The sequence below is a fragment of the Dermacentor albipictus genome, chromosome 6 (assembly GCF_038994185.2).
Source record: "Dermacentor albipictus isolate Rhodes 1998 colony chromosome 6, USDA_Dalb.pri_finalv2, whole genome shotgun sequence".
In the NCBI taxonomy this organism is placed as follows: domain Eukaryota; kingdom Metazoa; phylum Arthropoda; class Arachnida; order Ixodida; family Ixodidae; genus Dermacentor; species Dermacentor albipictus.
In genome coordinates, this window is record NC_091826.1 from 2152829 (window position 1) to 2171547 (window position 18719).

The 18719-nt window shown below is 48.8% G+C and overlaps 1 long non-coding RNA gene across 3 annotated transcripts in view; it reads right to left on the bottom strand.

Annotated features, from left to right (window-relative positions):
- Positions 1 to 18719, bottom strand: part of LOC135917028 (uncharacterized) — a 120018-nt gene that overhangs the window by 46658 nt on the left and 54641 nt on the right. Inside the window, exon 3 of one of the 3 annotated variants that reach the window (XR_011514998.1) lies at positions 13076 to 13775. The exons of the other annotated variants lie outside the window; for them this stretch is intronic. This is a non-coding gene — a long non-coding RNA (uncharacterized lncRNA). Of the gene's footprint in view, positions 1 to 13075; positions 13776 to 18719 lie in introns of those variants that run through there. 3 annotated transcript variants of the gene reach the window in all.

Here is an 18719-nt window from a genome sequence, read left to right on the forward strand (position 1 = left end):
TTGCAGACACGATAGGTTCGGATTGTTATTCCAATAAGTATCGGAGCCGCTAGTACAGCCTGCATTCTCATTCTTGTAGACCCCCTGCCTAGCGCAATTGCGTTGTAGAAATAATTTAATTTCGCGAAGGAAAATGCGTTAGAAACATAAAATACGACTTACGCACAACCTGCAGGTGTCATGACATCGGATTGTAGTTCGAATATATGAGAAAACATAATTCTGTTACGCGCAAACTCAAACAAAAAGCCTCCCAGCTGCCGTTTGTTTTTGTGGGAGCGAAACAACGCACGCGGGCACGAAGAATGAGCAATTACAGGCTAACAGCTCAGGTGTAAAAAAATCGCGTCCATGCGCCAGCAGCAAAAACAGCGGCGGCTGGCGATAAACCTGATTCACGGCGGCAGGAAGAGATGCGCAAAGGAAAAGGCGCTGTGCGTGTTGGCCCTGCAACACTGACGGCAAACAAACCGATTGGGGTGAGGTTTTTAAAAGGTAATTTCATACTGCGTGTGTCTGTATGGCCAAGCCTGCCGTAATAGATCAAGCCTAAAAATTTATCGACATGTGTATATGAGCAGTAAGCAGAGCCAGAATTCCGATTCCCCTGTGGAATTCAAAAAGCAACCCAGCTGCTGCTTTGAGATATCGCGGTAAACCATTCGGGGAGGTCATGCTGTAGAAACTTGTCTTTCCTAAGGCCTCGTACTCGTCAAAGGAAGTGCAGTCAACGAATGAGCTGGGAGGGCTGCTCTCACAATGCTGGCGGAGCTTGCTGTTGAAACGTTTATTAAAATTACCATAAAAAGTTTTCGCCCCCATTAGGGTGGCGAGAGGGACAAAGGCGAAGGACACTTCTGACATTAATAACCATTCTCGAGTCTTGTAGAAACCCAAGTAATGGGTCGAATGTGACGCGCCAGGCGTCCAAATCCTGAGGCTTCAGAGTGGCTCTCGCTGTTCTACGGTGGTCAGGAACGGCAAGTGACTCCTTGCCAGAATCCGGAGGCGCCCATTGACCATGCGTCGCAGGCACGGGTTGCGTCACGGCACGGATGTTCCGGAGCGTGGCCTTTCCTCTGCCAGGACTTTGTCCGAGTCATCAGGCGCTTCTGGCCGAGAAAGGGGCTCCCTTCCCAGAGAGTAGGCCATGCGGTTGCCAGCGACTCCAGACTGACCCGATATCCATGCGAGGCGGACAGTGTGGCCAGCCTCGTCGGCGATTCGCGTCGCGCGGTGTATCGAGCGAACTGCAGGCAGGGCGACAGGAGTAGGCCGCGGCGGTACGTGGGCCGGTGTGGCTGAAGCTTCGTCACGGAGGGCGGCGTCGGCAGCGTGGTGGTGGGGAGGAGCGTCGCGAACTTGCGCTTCATGCCTGCTTGCGTAAGACCTCGCTGCGTGATCGGCATTCACGGTGCAACAGTCCCCGGTTAGGGAGCAATTCCACGGGGCAGGGAAAGAGGGCAGGTGTGTTGAGAGGACGGGAAGATGAAGCGAAAGGATGCTGCGACCGGATATTGTGGATACTGTGCATGAATCCAGGCGAGAGCCTCGATCGGGTTCATCTGGGCCAGGCGATGTAAGGGGGTGAAAAGTGGCAGGCTGGCGACAGCCCTCATGGCTTCGTGATTGAGGAGCTTGAAGGGAGCACGCCACATTCACAGATCTCGGGCACGTCATTGATAAAGGCGCATACTATGCGTTCGTTTACAGATAAACTCACCTGTCTTGGTGGTCACATCTGCTGACACATTCATAGGAGCCTCTCACTTTTTTACGAGGCCAAAGAAAGCTTGTGCTCAGACGATGCCGACGTGCGCAAACAGCACAAAAGCAAGATGATTTCACCACGCAGTCCGTCGACGCGTCAATGTTGCAGTCCCGCCTCCACGTCATCTTTGCGGGAGCACGCAAACTGTAGCGTGGGATGCACTGCATTGCTGCTGCGCAACGAGTGTGCAAGGCACGAGTTGCGCTCGTAATATGCCAACTGATGTTACCGTTATGACAGAGTTTAACGTTTCACGTCACAATCGTCTCTTGATGGGGTTACAGCAAATTATTGTGGGAAAGAACTGCCATATAACACAAGAACAACCCCAATATGGAACGTTCTATATTCTCACACTGGTTATGGTCAGCAAATGCCTCACAACCAACTTCTCCGCTTATTAAATTATAATAATAAAAAATGGACAACCGCGAAGTAAAATTATCCGACTTGTACGCGTTGTTTCAATTCTGAAAACTATACCGATGTTAGATTTCTATTTAATCATGTTCTTAAACGTCGCTATTAGAATGTTTCATTTGCATTATTTATCGTTTCTGAAGTACTAAAGCGCCAAACAGACGACACAAGAAAAGACACGGACGAGCGCTCTGTCGTCTGTTTGGCGCTTTAGTACTTCAGTAACATGCACCAACTAGCCGAACAAGAAGTTCTGCTGTAATTTATCGTGTTTTTTTATTTCATTTATTAAGCACAAGTAATTTCCCCTATGTTATCTTTGAAGTCAGTGTTTGTGGCTTCTTATGATATGACTATTACAATGTGTACGTCGTAAATGGGACTTGTGCATGATGTCTGATGCTTAAAAGCGTGGCATTTGGGCGAGTTGGTATGTCATGACTTTTCTAGGCTTGTAGCGCCGCTCAGAAAGAGCAAAAGGGAAGGTGGAAGGGGTAATGAAAAGGAACGCAGAACGGAGTGAGCGCTCAGTCTGTTCTCCGTTCCTAACCATTACCCCTTCGGCCTTCCTTTCTGCTCTATCTGAGCTGTGCTACAGGCCTAGAAGTGTGTGATGCTGATGTGAAGTGATTTACAATAATTAGTGACGCTCTGTATAAGGCAGTAATTATAGCGATGCGCTTAATTTAATGGTTTCGTCAAAGCGTACGACATAAACAAAATGCTTATGTTTCTGCTGCTGTCCTTGCCAGTAACTGCCTCAAGCTGTTCTTGCATGGCTTTTCCCTTCTCTTCCGACCAGATCGATCAATCAATCAGCGAATTTTTGGAAATGCCTTACAGCGAGAGCCCCCAAAACGTTCGGTTGCCAACGCAAATCGCAATGCGCGGCACACATGACGTCCTGTGGCACTGTATGACCCGTCCCAGCAAAATTCAGCCAGAAGCTTTACTGGCACGGCGGGCTATGGCGGCATCATCGGTTGCGAAACTGCCTACGTTCGGGCAGGCCACCACCACTCACGTGGCAGCCTGACAGTATCAAATAATTATTTCTCTTGAAAATAAGCACACACGTGGGAGGAAATCGAGGAGCAAGCTGCCACCGCAAGGCCTACTCTAGACAGAAATGGGAAAGAGAAAAAGCACACCCTCGAACACAAAGCGCAGCTGCCACGCACACTGCGCAAACCAGCGCAAATAAAGCGTGCGCCGACCGCCGGCGCCGCTCGCGAGAAAAACACGGCTGACGCACGTCCGCACGCGCCGAGGAGGCGGCCGCCGGCACTTCCAGGGCACAACAGTCCAGCATCTCGCCTACACGCGTCAGCCATAAAAGCAGAAAGCCCCAAGAATAGAGGGAAGTAAAAACTGACAAGTCATTCAGCAAACTAACGTGAATTTCAACTATGCCCGGTGACTTCCGCCCGCTGCGAAAGCCGAGTTGTTTGTCCTCAACTGGCGTCCGCTAGTCCTCGCTATGTCGAGAACGCGGGTGGCGCCCTTCGTTCGCAACCGCTCTTGCGCGCACTGCACTTTGAAGCTGCTTAGCCTGTGAATGCAGTTGCTATTGCTTTGTTGAAGCGGCCGGTGCTTCACATCTCCGCAATTGCCTCTACTCACGGCGTGGTTAAAGCAGGACAAGAAATGCCGCCAGTGTTGATTTCAGCTACACGATCGGGTTAGGAAAGACACCAAATTAATGTAGTTCCTATTGAATTATTGACCCCGAAGGGAAACGAACACCTCTTCCTTCCATCCCATTGAACTGCGGCCGTAAAAACGTCGACGAACTACACTTTCATTATAGACTTAATTCACGTAAGCCGTACAGTCGGCGTCGAATGTTCATGGACCTCGAGATCTCATAAATGCGCAGATACTTCCGTAGCCTGACCACGCCGCTTTGTACGCGAACAACATACAGTCTGGTTCTAGTCACAAACTGCTCGGAAATTCAGTTTTTCTCAGATCCCTCGGTTTCTGAACTTTTAATCTGGACTGCTTTTTTTCGTCTCGCGTTATGCAAATCGGTTAGTTCCGCCCTCACGAACAATAGCGTCACGTCGCCACGGTGGATGCCACAGCTGCACCGTAGCTCATCATTGCTTAAATTTGTGTTGTTGCTCCAGAGCATTGTTGCAGCGCTACCAGGCTACAGCATGCGTTAGAATGTTGAGCTTTAGCACCTCACAAAGCAGCTACGCACGGTACGTAAAACTAAACTCATATTTATGCCCACAGATCCTGGGCTTACATCTTTAATGCACGCTAACGAAACTTTGCACAGAGCTGCCTCAGCGCCCTAAAGTGACCATTTTATTCGAGCTGTCTATTTCCAGCCTTGACGACATTTAGAGAGTAGGAGGGAAAGGCCATGCCAGGTTGGCGTTAACACCATCGCCCTCAGGGGAAGGGAAGGACAGATGAGAAAAATAGGAGAAGAGAAACATGCCAAATTTCACTGTGCGGCGTATTTCCGTACACACTGCGAAGTAAGCTATGTTCACACGCTGTCTTAAAAAGTGATGCGGACAGATTTTTATTGAGCAAGAGGTCTCTCGTTTGAAGAAATGCTTAATTCATTGTGCCACGCTCCTTAAGAAGAACACTGAATAAAAGAAATTGTTGAGATTAAGAACGCCCATGTAGAGAGGAGTCAAAACAATGATGTAATAGTTTGTGTTACAAATGAGCTCTTTGCCGACGATAAGGTTACATAGCCAACCGCAACCACGCAAACGCGTGACATCCGGTGCGCGCGCTCGCAGTGATGCCTTATCGGCACCATGGATGTTTGTAGAAGCGCACGCGCGCTGGTTGCGTCGATCCAGGCAGGCTTGCCTTTGCTTGCACTGCGGAGTCGCGACGCAGGCCGCCCTTGCAGGCCCCCCCATTGAAAAACAATGCGCAAGCCCGTCCCCGTGTTGCTTTTGTCTCGTTTAGCATGAACTAGCCCAGTCCGCCTCCTTTAACCCTTTCAGTGTGTGTCCATCGGGCTTTCTCATTTTTTTTTTCCAAGGGGACGCATGCCCAGTGTCTGCTTTCTTGCTCAGATATTATAAAGCGAACAAATATCTTGATGCGATCATCATGATTGTAGTTTACTGGCGCAAAGGCAAGATGTGGCCAAAGAGCGCCAAGACCATGGTAATAGGCTGTCATTCGTATTTCAATAACGAATGTCCAGACGTAGATGAATCACGGTGGGAGGGACACTGCACACAGGGACACTATAAACGACCTCAACCTGGTGCACTTCAAGTATCGTACTAGTGCACGAATCGCTTTTCGTGCCAGTGACGGGTGTGGCCACAGTCCGAGTATTTTTGACTCGGTGAATGGTCTTGAGTTCAGTCGGTGTAAAGTTGTCCGCAGAGAGATGCGTTGTACATCGTAGCGAGCACAGGTACACAATAGGTGCTCAATGGTTTCCTAGAATCCACAGGAGTCGCACATCGGGATCTCGGCCACTCCCAAACGACAGGAGTATGCATTCGTCGACGCCACTCCCAGCCACAAGTGGCACGGCAAGTTTGTTTCGCCGCGCGAAAGGCTAGATGCGGTTGTAGCCGTAGCGTGGGGTCCAGTTATGCAATCGGCAATTGAAGGCACTTGAACTCGAGATCTTGCGACTTTTTGCAGGCAAATGGGCGAAGTTCCCTGGCAGCGTCCGACCTCTCCAAATGTGTTGGACGCGTCTGGGTATCTTCATAGGCAGAACCGGGCAGGGGGCCTTGTCAGCAAGGTTGTTACCGACGATGCCACAGTGAGCAGGAACCCATCGAAATATAATGTTGTGCCCTCTTTCCAGAGCATGGTGGGGCAATTGCCTGATGTCGGATATCATATGCTCGTAAGTCCTGTGATTTAATGCAGACTTGATACTGTGAAGAGCTGCCTTATAATAACAAAATACGACTGATTTCTCCGTCGGCTCTGCGGTGACGTATGTCATGACGGCATGGAGAGCTGCAAGTTCTGCTGACGTAGATGTAGTGATGTGTGACAATTTGAATCTAACTGTAACCTGCTTAGCTGGAACGACGAATGCGGCACTTGAGTTGGTAGGTGAAGTTGAACCACTGGTATATATGTATGTGGTCATGACACGCCTGGTGCAGTAATGGGAGCGTAAGTTGCTTCAGAGCCGGCGATGGATGATTTGCCTTTTTTGTAATTTCAGGAATAGCAAAATTTACTTGAGGCTGTCGCAGGCACCACAGGGGAGATGAAGGCTTCCCCACCGGTGTAAAAGATGAAGGCATGCACTCTTGATGAGCGCTAATCGCTCTTGAAAAGGTCGCTTCAGGTCCCTGGGCCGGTATAGGGAGACCAAATGATGGTCTGGGATCCTTGAAATATGGAGAATGTGCGCTGTGAGAAACTCAACAGCCAGATATGTCTTGATCGTATGGTATCACGCGATGGCAATTGTTGCTGCTGTTGAGGTGCAACGAGGCAGCCCTAAACACATGCGTAGGGCTTGACCTTGAAAGCGGGAAAGTTCTCAAAAGCGCGAAAGTTCGTCTTGCATGTATTTGACAACACTGGTAGACTAACGTAGGAGTACAAGAAACAGTACCCTGTACAGCTGCAACATAGAATGGACTGGTTTAGCCCAGTTTTTCCCGCAGAGAAATGTGAAAACCTGAGCAATGGCAACTAACTTCTTCAGATAGACGCAGTGAGGGCTCCACGAGAGGTTGCGGCACCCAGAAAGCGATGCGTGTTAACATAGGATACAACTTGACCATTGATTAAAACAATACAATAACGTTTGTTTGCGCGTAAAGCCAACCAATGTACACTTTTCAGTAGACACACGGAGGCTTTGTTCTTGGAGATAAGACACCGTCATGGTTGCCGCCCGCTGAAGCCTGGCTCGTGCCTGAGGGCGGGTCACCGCAAAGGCCCAGAGGCAAGTGTAGTCGGCGTATATTGACACATGAACTGTCCGCGCTAAGTGCTCCGCTAGCGCTACCAGGACGAGGTGGAACCGAATAGGGCTCAACACTTCACCCTGCGGCACGCCAAGGCAGATGTAATGTTCTGAAATTGGGCTGTCTTCGGTCTGTAAGAAAAAGCACCTCTCAGTCACATAGTCCCGAATCCATTGATACATCCGGCTACCAACTCCCACAGACTCAAGTGAGCCAAGTATGGCCTCATGGGCGACGTTGTCGTATGTTCCTTTTATATCTAGAAAAAGTGCCACTGATAGGCACTTGAGGCCGTTTTTGATTTTGGAACCAGGTTGCGATATCGATGACGTTGTCGATGGACGAGCAACATCGACGAAAGCCCGCCATGGCATCCGGTTAGATGTTGAATCGCTGTAGGTACCATTCCAAGTGAGTAATAATTATTATTTTCATCACTTTGCCGACGCAGCTCGAAAGCACGAAGGGGCGATATGATGAGAGATCAAGGGGAGACTTTAAGCATAGAGTTCCTAAATAAACACCCCAGAGGGAAATGTAAGGCCAGTGTCTACGGGGGTTTTCATGAGCGTTGCCTCAACCTACATGGGAATGATGGGAAGTACAGGCTTCGGACTAACTTCGATCTTTAGGCTAGAGGCATTTGCTTGTGGCGCAGTAAACGAAGCTATACTCAAATATTATCGCGTAAAGTCTAATTTCTGAAGTATCTTATATAATGTACAACACGTTACATAAGCTTTGTATGACTTTGAGATTGAAGCACGGTTTACTATGGTTTATCAACAGGGCACACCAGGGTATGCGTTCTTGTGCGATTCTGCTCCCGATTTAAAGGGAAGCTGAAACGGTTTTCAATTTCCATGAATTGCTCGGATTAGGAAGAACAGACCTACTTATTTACGGTTCCGAATTTTTTTTCTTCGTTTGGTTAATATAAGGGGCGGAAATCGCTGTCTAAATCACCCCCGCGGACACGCCCCCATCGCTTCCCGGAGCGCCGGGTGAGGTGGTTGCCAGAGGAGAGAACCGGCGAGAGTGACTTCGTGCGTGGGGACCGAGTGGCCGGACCGGCATTACCCCTTCCCGCCCTGCGCTTTACTGAACGACGCTACGAGAGATCTGCCGCCGCCGCCGCTCAGGTTTGTTTTCTTTTGCGACTTTCGTAAACTGTTCTTTCGTGAAGCTGCCCGTCGCGGCAGCTTCACGAGCGTGCTCGCGCGAGCAAACGCCGCTGGCACGCTGCGAAGCATAGACGGAAACGCGCGCAGTAATAAATTATGGTGACCGGACTTCGTGCGTAGCTTCCACAGCGTTGAACCTGAGGTGTGAAATTGAGTATAGGCTTGCCTATTGACATTCGACGTACGGTTGCAGTTATCGTGTTTACCACACGGTGGTGGTAAAACTGCCTAATATCTTTATGTCAACACTAGCATGGAGCACGCATACCGATTCTTGATCGAACCACAATCGCAAAGTCGTCGAACCATAGTATGGATATTGCACATAAAATACCTCTGGCCATCTCTGGTTGCGTATGATAAGCAACTTCCGTGACTGTACCTCGCAGCACTGCATGTGCGCGCTTTGAAACGCGACACATATGTTCGCGATCGTGTATTAACACCCAAAAAACTACGGGACTTTAGACAAGCAGCGGCAAGGTGCTTGACATCGCGGAATCGCACCCGTGTTTACAATCTAATGAGAAGTTATTGCTTCGGCATTCTTCCAGCAGCAAGTTCCCAGTGTCACTTTAGCGCATTTTTCCTCCCGTCATTGGAACGTGCAGCTACATGAAAAAACAAAAACAAAAAACATATGTACCAGCTAAGATTTCCAATGCGCGAGAAGGTGCACACATCGCTCTCGCTGTTGGCACACTCAACTTCGTCGTTGCCGCCGTTGCCGCCAACGTTCTCCGTATCGGCTACCGGTTCGAACATGTACGGCGAAAATACAAGCTGTCCGAGACAGCGAGAACGTTCCATATTGCTTACAACTCAGCTATGAAGCCAGAACAGAACAGCGTGCTACGCTCTGAAACGGCGGCGCCAACCGGCGACTGCCGCGAATGACGTCACAGCGGCCCCGACCAATCACGGGCAACAGCGGCGTTCGCGCGATGCCCTGAGGCGGTGGTGCTCGTTTTCTTGAAAAAACAACCGCTTGCGTTTGTTTCCGCCCTTTTTGAACCAGATATTCGCGTTCAGGGGACTCAAAACTGTAGAATGCCGCAGAGAACTCTTTTTCGAAAAGTGTTTCAGCTTCCCTTTAACGCCAGAGAATATTTTTTGTTTAGCTTTACAACAGCAATAACAACCGTGCATTTACTTTTATAAAAATACTCATCAGGTATTTGTAAAAATAAAAATGTTGTATTGGGAGAAAGTGTTGCGCCCTTGAGAGGAATTCCAGAAGAGTCGTCTGCTACGATGCCTCCTCGCTGCAAACGCGAGACTTTTCTCGCAGACGACAGGCACTTGCGCACTCTCTCGCTATTTCGAAAGGCTGCGTCGGCTGTCACGATTGCTAAACGTCTTCAAGTACTTTTAAGCACATCTGCTGCAGTGCTAGCTGGGACATTTGTGGCCTCCTACAAGTATGTTTCATTATATTTTATATTGACGTACCGCTTCCGAGGCTTTATGGCGTGGCTTTGCACTTACCCATTTTGCGACACTAGACTACAGCCAGGAAGCAGCAACCTTTCCTACCACAGTAAGTTTCTGTTCTCAAAGTTCTAAAACGCGCATTTCAATAAGCACATAAACGAGCAATGCATATTGAAACCCTCAATAAAATTTGATTGTAAAGCCACTAGAAGTACAACTGTTTGTCTTGTATCAGCAGTACCTTCATTTTCCTATTCTGAAGCTTCATGAAGCACGTAACGCTACAGCGCGAACCTAACACACTGAACAAACCAAGGTCCAAATGCTCGAAACATGTTCTTTGAACGTTCACAATGCCGTCGCTTTCTCGTCAGAGCTTCGACACCACACCCCGACACAAACGTCCCAGCCGCTGGCCCAGCGTGCTATCGCCACGTCGAGCAACAGAACAAAGGCAGAGAGCTTTGCGTTGCACTGTCCCACTGCAGGTATAGCAACTGCTCTGAGCGAAACCAAAAGTGCCAAAAAATACTTGTAGACTAGTTCGTCAGTCAACAGAATGCCAATCCGTAGAAGCCTGTACTTGCAATCATTCCTATGATGGTTAAACGATCGCAGCGCCAGATTTCGCTCCAGTTATACTAATATGAAACTATGCTTTCCAGGTTTCAGAATGGGGATCAAGCGGCTCGATTTCCATTGTTTAGGAACGGCGCCGTTCTGCCAAGACTCACTGTAGTAGTTAAGCAGCTCATCATGTGCGTGATGTCCGAGGTGGTATATGCCAGCATACGTGATGCCATGAGGTCCTGTGACGAAGAACGCCTGCAGGTCGCCAACGCAGCATCGAGCTCTTCGAATGAAAATAGCACGTTTATTTCTGGTACACGTGCCTCAGGGATGTCATTCAGTGCTGTGCTGCGTCAGTAAAGATGACCACGGACCCAGCAACCTGTCCACAGCGCTCTTCAGCCACTTGAAGTTCCGAGCGGAGTTGGTAGAGGGCCAGCGCAGCAAAGGACTTCCTTTGATGCGGAAATGAGCAAGACTCCTAACCGTTCTCCATATGTGCGGGAGCGGTTATCAAGGATCAAGCGACTGACTGACAGAAAGTTTTCCATCGCTTGTCTGCAAATTTATCCATACGACGTTGAATTTTCTTTTGTATGCGTCGTGAAGCCCTCAGCTCCATGACGGATTTCGTGCACCGATACCTTCTCTCCGCCTGTCGGCGTGCCACTCGCAGCCTCTTCATTTCTATGTCCAAGCCTGTTCGCCTTGATGACCTTGTAAGCGAGCAGATGGATGCTTTCAATGCCTCTGCGATTGCATATTCGATAGTGTGTGAAGGGCCTTCCCGACATGCGTCATCCATATCCTTCTTAAACTTTGACCAATGAACTGTACACAAGGCAGTAGAGGAGCATTGCCCAATTCCTCTGATATTTATGTTTGTTGGAATATGGTCGCTTTCATGTGTTTCTATGTCCGTAAGCCATTGGACGCTGGAGGCAGTGCCGTGACACCAAAGTTGGGTCCAAGCAGCTACTATAGGTCATGCCTCCCAGAAATGTAGGGCATTCACACAGCACAAATCAGGGTAGGTAGCAAAGGAGGCAAGATTCCTGCCTCAGGAGTCAATTTTAGTGCTTCGCCATAGCTGTTGATGCACGTTGAAGTCACCTGTGATAACTCAGGGGCCATTGTTCACTAGTAATGTATTCTTAAGTCGTTCGCCGTCAAAGTGACCCGCTGGGGATATGTAGGCTCCAATTAGTGAAAATGACACATCCTTCTGTTGGACATTTAGGCAGGCATATTGGTTGTCATGAGGCTCTAGCGCGTTAGGGACATATGTAAAGTCTGTGCGGAAGTAGACGATTACTTTCGTGCTCCACCGCATGGGGACGAAACGAAAGATTCGTAACCGGGCAGACTGAGTGGAGTTGATGTATTCGGTTCGCATATGACCAGTATGGGGGAACGATTTGTAAAAATGAATCGGCGAAAGTCTGCTATACGGGTCCTTAGACCCCTGGCACTCCACTGAAAGATCGACGCACTTTTAAGTTCAGTGTGGAAGGGGACTATTCATCGAGCCATGATGCTTAAGCGATGCTATAGCAAGCACTGGATTTAGTGCGTACAGTATTTGCAGAGCGCTTCGAGCTGCTGGTGTTTGCAGCTTGTTCAGTATGATGCGCATTGTATTAATTAGCGATTGCAGCAATACAGCCACCTCTTGAAGGGGCAGCGCAATATGACAAAGACAGAAGGCAGGAACACACAGGACAGCGCTGAAGTCGTAACTAACTTTATTCGAAGGCTTACACAGACTTATGTACACAATCCATAGCCACGTGCTCTCCCATCGATGGCGTCATTATCAGCGCGCAGGCAAAAAATGCAACCCCTGTAATTTAAGGCTACACTATGAGACGGCTTAAAAATTAAAATTCACTGTCATGCAAATTTAACGATGGCATGCTTACACAACACGACCCTTTTTTCCTGATATAGTAGGCCTCAGTATTCTCCCTCGTGGTCTGATTTTTATGCGCGGAAAGTATTGTGGTGTTTTTATAGATTGGAGTGCACCCATGCTCAGAGCAATGCCGCGCGACATATGAGTAGGCCTTACCCGTTAGCGATTGACGTTGAATAATGGTGCCATCGATGGGAGAGCACGTGGTTGTGTACCTATAGGTCTGTGTATGCCTTCGAATAAAGTTAGTTGTGGGTTCAGCGCTGTCCTGTGTGTTCCTGCCTTCTGTCTTCGTCATATTGCGCTGCCCCTTCAACATGTTCAACCAGTACCAACTCGCCCAAATGTCGACTCCTTTGCAGCCACCTGCCTGTCTTGGTCGCACAAATCACCAATGGTAGACGTCGGGCGTTGTCCAGCAATGATTTTGTTGGTGAAGCTGTCGTTTCGGCAGAGCCGGCCAAGATTCGGCAGATGTGGTCTTCTCAGTGACCTGCCCTCCCACAGGGCCTGGCCTGGGCGGCAGAGAAGGAGGTGGTGCTGTAGGAAGTGGCATGCACGTCGCAGGGGCTTATAGCCTTCCAGCGCCGGGAACCCTGACATTATCGGCAGCTTCGCGAAGAGATTAATGATGTCTCGCCATCTGTTTCAAGATGACCATGTTTCTTAATATGTGGGCAATTCTTCCATGTAACTTCATGTAACCCTCCGTAGTTTGAACACTTCATTACAGTCGCGCCGCATTTATCTGGAGCGTTGGGCTCGGCGCAGCGGGGGCATGCTGCCCGATTTTCGGAGACGCTGCTCCCGTGTCCCAGTTTGATGCATTTGAGGCACTGAAGAGGTTTCGCAATGAAAGGCCACGCTAGATGTCTCAAGTGTCCTACCTCAACATGCGAGGGTGTATATTTACCCTTGAAGGCAATCTTCACGCAGCGTGAACTGTCTAGCCGCTTATCATCAACAATGACCTCATTATTGGCTGGCTTGATAAGAAACGGCAAGTCGCTACTAAGGACGGTGACGTCTACGTCGTAGATAACGCCGGTGCCTACGTCAGATCCCAGAGGAATGTAAAAGCGCACCTCAATTCCATCGAAGTTCCTTATGCTGCGTAGAGGGGTCATAGCAGCCGCATGCTGGACATCAACCGCCAGTAGATTTTTTTTTGTTGTTCACTCGAATGTCCGATATTTCATTTGGCACAAGGGCTTCCAGTGACATCGACACAGATTGCCTATTAAGTAAACCTTCATGTCGACGGTGGGAAGCCGGGTATTGGCGTCCGGCCTCTGCGTGTGCCTTACTGTTTGCGTGCTTGACGATGAGGAAGTCCTGGTGTTCCTTCTCTTCGCTCTGCGGCTTTGCACAAGCTGGAAGCCGTCATCGGAAGGGCTGCTGAGAGAGTAAACATGGGTGTCCTCGCTGTCGCTCTGCTGACCGATCCGCTTCCTGGTGGCGGCCGCCGCTGACTCCGCCGTCGCCGGCAGACATGCGAGGTGGTCCACTTGCATCACGATCGAGCAGGGAGCGAAGACCTGCGGATGAACTTAGATTTTCACAGAAATAAACCGGAGGTAGAAAGAACTTGTATCAAAAAACACTTCGTCGTGCCCTGTAGGGAACGTTCTGCCGCAAGAATCTTTCAAATCGGCTCATTAATAGCCGAGACAGAAATAGTTCAGTGCCGCGAATCCACGAGTTCAGCATGCGAGGGTCACTGCCAAGAGGGACAGCTCTCTGCACTTGCCCCGTCTAGCCTTCCCTGCGTTCTCCCATACCGGCGTTGGATTATCGCGTGACGCATACGTATCAAGCCCTGCCTTCATTCTTTTTTCTCCCCGTTTTCTTGCGGTGCGGCGCATTTCTGCTGACGGCGTCGCGCGCGAGCTGTCGCGATTGTCTCGTTTCGCCCAGCACGAGATTTTGGGCGCTATGTACGAGAATACCTTACTAGCGGTATAAGTCAGTGCTCCACGAATACTCAGGCAGATACAAGCGGATCACAAAGCATGATCGCGCGCTTGGAACATGGTAGAAAATGACAGATTCGGTGCCTGCGCGCGCAACTGCACGACGTGGGAATAAACAGACGAAACAGAAGTAGATCTCTCTTGCTGCGGTGCGAAGTAAAACAAAAACACGCATACATTTGGTTTGTGTTTTATTATTTTTCAAATTCGTCTATAGAAGCAACATATTACAAAAATAACAGATGTTGCTTGAATAATTCTGGAAATCACGTGTTACTATGATCGAGGTCACAGTATTGCCATCTACGTAGTCGCACTTGTGCGATATGCATCGACTCTCCCGCTGGGAGCGGGGCGCCCGCGAGGAGAAGGGCAAACGGTGTTCGGTTAGAAATGTCCGCTGTTTCCGCATCGTGTAGCAATTGTCTACATAGCCGACAAATTGACAGGCCTGGTGAGGGGCCCTTTAAGCACAATTTCGGCATGTGCCATACAGGTCGCTATTACCGCAGCAGCAGCCTCTGATGAGAGGATGTGCTATGAATTTCGTGGGCTTGTAACTGGCAATAAATCTACATCTTGTAAAAATTTGAAAACCTATTTATGGTCAAGCATTCGTTCTGCTCCAAGAAATATTAATAAGGGGAATGTGGCATCGGTGTGCTAGTAGAAAGTGCCGTTTTCGGTCAAGGCGTATTTTGGGGCTAGTTGGTTCACATCCGTAGTAAAACAGCGCCAGAGAATACAACGGACCCGACGAAGAACGAGACGTACACAGGGTGCTCAACCTCTGCTTCCCGATACTCCTCCAAGACGTGGAGAACGGTCAGCCTCTCACCACACCTACCACAGAGAGGAGGTTCACCAGCAGGTAAGAATGAGTACCGAATGCGTGTCCTATTATCAGTCGACAGAACATGACATCAGTTGTCGCACTTTTGTTACTGATTTTGTTACTGATGGCCAATTTCGTAGTCGCGGTTTAATTAAATAAAGTTTATTAGCGGTTTCCCGGTCCCAGATAGATTGCCAAAAGTTTCTCAGTTTTTTTTTTTTGCGCAAGACATCCTTCAATTCTGTGGGAGGGATAGCCATGGTTGAGTTACAGGCTCTCGTTGTTAAGGATGTAGCAAGTTCATCTACAAGCATATTGCCCACTATGCCTCTGCGGCTAGCCCCCAACACATTACGATACATTGGTTAGATGCATGCATAACTACACAAAGATGAGTAGAAGTCATTGACTATTGGATTCTTATGTTTCTGTAGAGGCAGTAAAGCACTTACTACGCTTAGAGAGCTTGAAATTATGATAGCATTTTGTAATTTGAATGCCGTCATGCGTTTTACAGCCGAGCGTATTGCCTAAGCCTCTGCCGTAAAGATGTTCCTGACTGCGTGCAGAACATTGAATTCCGAGAAGCATGGCCCGACTGCCGCATATGATACGCCATTAGGTGACCTTGATGCGTCGGTATAAACTTCCAGGCAGGAATACTTGAGTTCCAGAAAGTGCGTACGGATGTGAGTCTCTGGAGCACGCTTTGTGACTTCGACAAAGCATGTCTCGCGTCTCGCATTTTATCAGTTGCTACAGCCACAGCGGCAACAGCCGTGTTGGAGTTAGAGCCATCAGTGGCTGTACACGTAGTGGGACATTCATTTCTTTGCCCAGCTTCCTCACGTGTAGTGAGAACGGCTTTCTCATTGAAGGTTGGTCTTGAAATAGTTTGGCAGATGTCAAATCGCTAACGGTCTTGTAACAGAACTTTTCAAGACTAGAGTGCATATTGAGGAAATATGTGACGCTTATATTTGTTCTTTGCAGGCGGAGTGAACACTCATTGGATTCTAGATACAAAAAATGGCTGTGGCTTAGCTAAGGTTAAGCCCAGGATGCGACGCATACTAGCCTTTATTTTAGTTGTTGAACCACTGTTTAGCCTGGTGAACTGCTGTTGCTTGGCTATATTTGGTTCGGCTAGACGAAGAAAGAACTCATGCGTTACTCTGCTTCGCCTTCAAGAGTGGAACGCGACAGCGTTCCCGTCGACCCGCCAAGGGGTGTAAGACAATGCGCAGCGACTACGCGCCCCGCATTGGACGCGGTGAGCGTCGAGCAACGCAGCGTTCGGCGCGGCAACGAAATGTGCGCCTGAGCAAGCGACGCGCGCCTGAGACTTAGAAACAGCTCGTTTCTAAGGCAACACCGCATTCACTAGAGGCGCTTTTGTACCGCTTTGAAGCACCGTACTCGTGGCTCAGTGGTAGCGTCTCCGTCTCACACTCCGGAGACCCTGGTTCGATTCCCACCCAGCCCATCTTGCAAGAGTTGAGCCAAAGCCACCCAGAAACAGTCTCTGTAGCACGCCCCAACCTTCGCTTCTCATTCCAACGAGCAGCTCTGTCTCCAGAAGGCATCTCACCTTGTGAGTGTCTAGCAGAGGCAAGCGCAGCTGCTTATATACCGCCGCGACTGCGCGAGTTGGAGCCCCGTTTCTCCTCTGTCGTGACGTCACGGTGTCACGTGGTATTGAAGGCGACACCGCCGCGCCTGAGGAGCTGGGTTGAGCTCTCGTAATATGCTTCGCATAAAACTCTGCATAGGACTTGTTCTGAAGGCGCCTGTGGCCAAGCGGCCAGGCGAATATCTAAATGGTGAATGGGATCCAAAGTATTCAATGCACTTGGAGCGGCAGAGTGATGCACCGCGGAACCGTAACCTACACGTGACCGCATAAGGTGCATTAAGCAAGCACTGTCACTTCCCGATGTCGTGTGGCAAAGCGGGCGAAAGGGTACACCTGCTGCGGCAGTAGTGCGTCGCGCGAGGGGCATTGCTCGCAGCGCAAATCTCGAAGGAGCGCTCGGCGCCGTTCAGTTGGACACCAATGCTTGCACAACTCACAAGAAGCGCTTCGGAGTCCTCGGATATTTGTTCTCGATTATTCGAAAGGGAAACGATGACACGGATAATGGCAAACGCGTTATTATGATCCTCACTAATGGAATTGCCGAGGATTTTATCACAAAAAAGCACCTCTCATGCAGTTAATAAAAAACTGTGCAGACAAACCGAAAATTATTATGCTGCAGGAAACCTTGGCGGATGACATTAGCCTCTCCGGATACAAAGCGACATGCAGGGGCAAAGAGCCGGGTAGGGGGCTAGCCACGCTCGTAGATAAGAAAATACCTTACATAGAACATGATTTGCACCTTGGACAAAACAAATTAGAATACTTACTTGTGGAAATAATTCTGAAAAGGAATAGAAGCAAACCGCAAAGCCTCTTTTGTCTTAATGTTTATAGCAGCCCTAGCGACATGAAACAGAGTTTCAGGGCACTTCTTAATAAGACTATGGCTATTACTAAGCACGCTCCACTCATTATTGGAGGAGATTTCAACGCCCCACATCAAACCTCGGGATATCGCTGGAATACTAAGAAAGGGGATGGACTCTGGCACCTAGCTACAGATCTTAATCTCTCCCTCATCACAAACCCAGCTTATCCCACTAGGTGTGGTACATCTACATGCAGGGACTCCACCCCAGACCTTACTTTTGTATCAAATTTAGCGAACGCTGGCTGGAATAACTCCAATATTGACCTGGGTAGCGATCATTACATATTGCAAATACTATTGGAAACACCAAGTAATGAGATAAAGCACTTTAACTACATTGACTGGGATCTTTTTCGGAAAGCAAGGAAAAGCAGAGCTGAGACAGAGACAGGAGAAAAGAAAACACTCCAAACTTGGACCACTCAGCTCAGGGAAGATGTAAAGGCGGCAACGAAGGATATTACAACAGAGGAGGATATCGAAATCATGGACAGTAGGCTGGCGCACTTGATTGAAGCCAAACAATCTATGCTAAAAAGATGGAAAACGCAACGTCTGAACAGGAGACTCAGGAAGCGCATATCATTGTTGAATAGGGAGATTGAAGAACACTCCAGAAATTTACAGAAACAACAATGGGATGAGCTTTGCAATTCCATAGATGGTCGAATCAGACGTGGTGGAAATTGGAATTTACTTAGACATTTGCTTCATGAGAACGACACGAAATCTAATAGGAGAACAGCAGTAGCACGACTCGTCCATCGTGAGAGCCAGGACACAACGGAGGAGGCCATTCTGGATCGACTTGCAGCTAAGTATTTACCGCTTAAGGATAGCAATGAGAGTACAGACCCGCCTGAATATACAGGGGAAGACTGTGAGCCTATGGATCAAGACTTCACAGAAAGCGAAGTTCGCGCAGCCCTGTACGACCTCAACAGTAGATCTGCTGCCGGTCCAGATGGCATTTCCAATAGGCTGTTGAAAAATTTGGACGATGAATCTATAACATATTTAACAGAGTATTTCAACGAACTCTGGAAAATGGTGATTATCCAAAGGAATGGAGAATTGCTAACACAATTCTTATTCCCAAACCAGGCAAGCAACTAAATCTAGATAACCTAAGACCCATATCGTTAACATCATGTCTGG